Genomic DNA, 5,611 nt, shown 5'->3' with positions numbered 1-5,611 from the left:
TAGTTATAATCTTTGTATTCTAACATAACTCGGGTTCATGTAGAAGCATCTAAAGGGATAAAACCCGTATGTGTAAATTGGTTTAGAAACAGAACAAATGAGTAAATGGAAAGCTTAAGTTTTATGTGGGTAGTTTGTAGCTAAAGGTTATAGTTTGAAACTTTGTTTCAACTATAAACAACCTTTTCAATAGTAGCAATACTCAAATCCATCAGAGTACTCCTATCTATTTCGATGCATCTCATTTATGAGATACAACAACCAGACATTTTCATAACAAATGGTCTTGAGTGTACAAGAAAACATGGGGAAGCATGGTAGTGTTCTTAAATCTTGTAGGCAAATGGAAATCTACTCATAGGAATGTTATCATTAGTCAAGATCTATTTGTCTACTCTGTTCTAGATGAAAATCTAGAAGGTGAGAGATATATTCTTGGGTTTAAGGTCCTTTAGGACTACAAGCATTGGAAAATTGTGTTGTTTAACCTACACTAAAAAGCATTTGGTCAAGTGCATGATGCAAAACTCTAAGAAGGGTCAGAATCAATGACCTTGGACATCTAAGGAGAAAAATCTCATTAAGGTAGTAACTTTTGCCTTAGCTATGGATAGCCTCATGTATGTGAGGCTATGTGTTAGACCGAATATTTACTTTGTTGTAGGAATAGTGAGTAGATGTTAGCACAATCCAGGATTAGAGTTTTAGGCGAATGTCAAGAATATATTCAAGTATCTTTGGAGAATGAGGGATTATATGCTTGCGAGTCTTTGCAATGAGTTGGTACTCGTTAGGTGCGAGGAATTAGACCTTCAGCCTAATGAGGACTGTCGTAGGTTTACCTCTAGGTATATGTTTACTTTAAGTGGTTTTTATTGCTTCTAAAGTAACAAAGGAAGTCATTTGGCTTAAGGGTAGTTCCCTTGGTTGTATCATCCAAGATCTTGTTTTTTATAACGGTGGGATGGTGGCATAATCTAAAGAATCAAGGTACCACTAGAACAGAAAATGCATATAAAGGAATTACTACTTGCTTTGTGAGATAGTTAAGAAAGATAATGTGACTGTAAAGTAGATTTTTTTCTACGGTGCCCAATTTTCTTTTAGGGCTAATGGGAGTTTGTTGGGATTAACAAATTCAAACTTAATTATCCCTTTGTCATCCCTTTTATGCATTGACATTGATTTGAGCATTCAGTTCATATCTCTTACATTATACATAACTTAGGTGCATTAGGATTTCCATAGAGGATATAAATCATGGGTTCATTGTAAATAGATGAGTTATCCACATTCAGTTGATGGATTTGGGCAATCCAGTAGAGATTATAATGTACTATCTTCTAATAAGAGGGATGTCTTGTTTTAATCATCAAAATAGGTTTCCCATGGTGAGTACACTAGTTTATGTGATGCAAATAGACAAGACCTATAATGAATCATGAGGTAAGGCTATCAGTTGTCATGATTCACTAAGCTATTATACTATATGGACTCTTAACCTAGGATATTCAGCTTTATGCTAAAATCAACAAAAGGCTTTAACATATGGGTGAGACCCTAATGTGGTTATATATCCTTATGGATTGGGTCATTGTTGATGGAGATTGGTGGCAACAAGTATTCTCAATAGAGGTACCATAATATCTCATGGGTTTAAGACAACGTGTCCCCTTGGATGATCTAAAGGACGTGATCATGAAATTTGTGGCCTTAATAATTCCTTTAGTAGAATTTGACATATGCCTTTTAGACCTAGAGTATGTCAATTGATCACATAATAAGTGGGATCTGTACCTCAAGGATTGGAAAGGTAATCTTGACAGGTGATAACACTATCTTATTAGATTACGATGCCAATTCATGGAAAGTCTACATGTAGTAAATAATAGGTCACAGACCTGAGCTTCTTCTCATTATTATTTACATAGGGTACTAGAATGTAATTGATTATTTGTAGTGAGATGTTGAATTAACTTTAGATTTGGATTTTGAGGGAGCCAATACTCCTATAGGTTTTAATGGTCTCTGCTCTAAGCTCAAATACCATGATGACATGATTTATGAGAGTTGGATTGGCTCTAGGTTCACTTTTATGCAGAAGGGCATTTTGGTAATTATACAAGATTGCACAAGGGATAGTGAACAAGGTTTGTAGATGGGATTAACTAATTAATTAGATGGCTTTTTATGGTTAATTAATCAATTATGACTCATTTTGGGTTAGATTAAGTTACCTAAGCTCATATGGGCTCAAGTCACTTAAGTCTAGTAGGGAAACCCTATAAATACCCCTTCAAAGGTTAGGGTTTCTAGTTAGTCATCTTCCACCTCTAGAGAGAGAAAGTCAAAGTTTCCTCTCTTTCAAAACCCACCCTTTAGAGTGTCAAGATCATGGTCAAAGTCATTAGGCAAAAGACTTTGGGTGTGCAAGACCTCTGTAGACTATAGGTTTTTTCTTCACCGCACAAATTTGATCTAGGAACAACCAAATCACAAGTATGAGTACTATATCTCTATAAGTACTATATCTCTAGATCTATAGTTAATAATGGGTTTTATTCTCATATTATTCCTCTGAAATAAATTTAAAGATACTCAAGGATAGATAGCATGCACCCCACAAGATCCAAGGCAAGGAAACCAAGTAATCCGAAGTTCCCAGCATTCACAAATTCATATCTCTTTTATAACTTTTTCTCCATCATGACCAATAATATTTATAGAGATATTCCTAGTAGTTTTCTTTATCCTATAAGGAATCTAAGTATAATCACATATAAACTTAAGAAATATTTTATAGAATATTTCTTCTATAAAATGAAACATATTCCAATAGGAATTTGAGACACTTCCTAACAATCTCCACCTTAAATCAAATTTCATCAAGTGAATCCTCCATCTTTCCATGATATACATTTTCTTTATGCACCTCGCTTTCTTAATGTGCTACTATTCCCTTCATGAATCATAGTATTGTCATGTATCATGGTCCTCTTGTTTCTTTTATCACATTAACAAAAATTCCATTTTTCAAACCTCTTTTATGCTTTATTCTTCTTTGCTCTTCCTAAAATCTTCAAACAAGGCATGTCCAAACATCTTCAATCAAAGATCTTTCAAACATCTTTAATCAAGGGTTTTCCAAACTTCTTCAACCAAAGCTCTTATGAACATTTTCAACAATGGCTCTTATACCATTTGTTGGGTTAATGGAAGCTTCAATGCAAACATATTAATAAAAGAGCCCAAAAATAAAATAATCCACACATAAAGGTACACAAGATTTTAACGTGGTTCGATCGACCATACCTACCTCCACAAATGAGATATAGCATTCTAGTATTCAATAAAGAATATTACAACCCTCATACTCTATCAAGTGTCTCTCACTCTTCCTCACGTTTCTATTCACCATATATAGTATTCACAAGTTCATATTTTTCTCATAACTTTTTCCCCTCATGACCTAAACCTAGAAAGTTCATAGAAATATCCTTACTAGCTTTATTTATTTTATAAGGAATCTAATTATAATCATATATATAAAATTAAAAAATATTTTATATCATAGTCCTATAAAAAATAAAAATATATTCCAATTAAGAATTCGATACACTTCCCAACACTACCTTTCAATGTAACCTACTTCCAAGCTCTAAGTTGTAGAAGACTTCTGTAAAACTAACTTTGATCAGAGCTTGGATGAGTCATTCCAAAAAGCTAGCTAGTAGGCTCAACTTGAAGAAGATGTGTTTATACATAATAGATAAAGAGTCCGTTTGGTAGTACTTTTAGAAAGCACTTCTAGCAAAATAAAAATGTTTTTGAAGAAAAATCAAGCATTCGATAAATTTTTTAAAAGTTGAAAAATACTTATACTATTTCCTAGAAAAGCACTTGATTGGTGGTTTTCCTAAAAATACTTTTAGAGAAAATAATTCTACTAAAAACACTTTGAACATGAACATAATCAAACACACAAAATTTGCCAACCACCCTCTCTAACTCTTAATCATTTTAATTTTCAAAAGTTAAAGTAGTCTTGGATCAACTATTTTTATTTTTAGAAAATATAAGTTTTTTTTTAATTATGCTTAAAATATATATAAACATTAACATGTTTGTTTTTATTTTGATTTTTGTTTTAAAAGAATAAAAAGCCAAGGTATGATTGATAATTATAAAACAAAAGTTGTTATAAAAAACTTTCTAATGAATTTGAGATAATTTTTATGTTTTTTTTTTAAGATTTTTCATAATTTCTATGATTTTTTTCATTTTTTTTTATTATTTGTTAAGTAGAAAAAAAAATGAGATTGAAAGCAGTGTGTTCTAATTCCCATTTTAAAATTTGTTTAAACTTTCCTTCTTAGTTTGTGCTATCAAATTTTGAAGTAAAAGGTGAAAATGAGTCATCAAATATAAAAATTATTTCAAAAAAATTAAGAAAATAAGAAATATAAAGAGAAGGGCAACCAAACAAACGCAGGAAATCGTGGCACTCAAATATGAATGATAAGCTTTACCAATATTCGGAATGGGTCATTGTTCAAACCTACCAAAAACACTGGCCGTCCCGGCCGCGAGCAACCACCATAGAATTCATCGTGGCAATTGCCTCAAGATCAATAATTTGGAACAGCAACTGGCTTTTACGATTTTGGATTGATGGATAGGAAGGATAACCATCTGCCCTCTCCCACATTTCCAATTGACATGTGCCCTGTTCCCCCAACCATGGACGAAAATATCCCCACTTTGGGGAAATTTTGGATATGGAGCCCCAATTTTTTCGCTTACTTTCAGATATACCATGGTGCCTAAGATGTGCATCTAATGTCAATTCAGTTCAACCATCATATAAAGTTATTCGCCCATAGAAATTGATTGTCACTAGTCACCAATTTTTAAGTTATAGGGCTATAGAAATTGCCCAAATTGCTTCACATCTGGAAAGTGGCCAGGTGTTAGATCCATCATGTCCAAGAACAAGAACACAAAGGCACAATGGTGGACTTGATTAAGGGTTAATTTCATTGGAGGTTTGAAATTTCTTCACAAATTGCAATAAATTTGAAAGTTCAAACATGGTGTCGCACTTTCACCCGCTCACCCTATCCAAGTTTCTTCTCCCATAATAGCCCCTACTAGGACTGATCTTTTCTCTTGAATTTCACCACCACTACCAAAAAGCACCAGACACGACACACCACATCATTGCCTACTTTAAAATGTCTTTTTCCAATAATGCCTCTACCAACCTTTGGTCCCACCAATAAATGCCAACTTTTTAAATTTAAGATGTCACCGGTCACCATCCACATCAGCACCACTAACCACTACCACTATGACCACACCGTGGCTACCCGACAGCTGATCCATATCGCACAGAGGCATGGGTGTGGGCGTTCTGCACGTCTTATTCATAACTTTATGCTTACGCATAAATAGGGCTTGCAGGCGTAATGGGAAATGCTATGCTGCTCTTTTTCCCCTTTTATACCATCCCTGATCTTTACAACATGAGAAGGTCAAAAAGAAAGTTCTCAAACAGCACTTCATCACCCCTGCTGTGAAATTGACACCTGTTGAAATGTGTGCTACATTA

This window comes from Vitis riparia, chromosome 4, assembly GCF_004353265.1.
Source record: "Vitis riparia cultivar Riparia Gloire de Montpellier isolate 1030 chromosome 4, EGFV_Vit.rip_1.0, whole genome shotgun sequence".
Classification (NCBI taxonomy): Eukaryota; Viridiplantae; Streptophyta; class Magnoliopsida; order Vitales; family Vitaceae; genus Vitis; species Vitis riparia.
Note: the sequence above shows the minus strand (reverse complement) of the source record.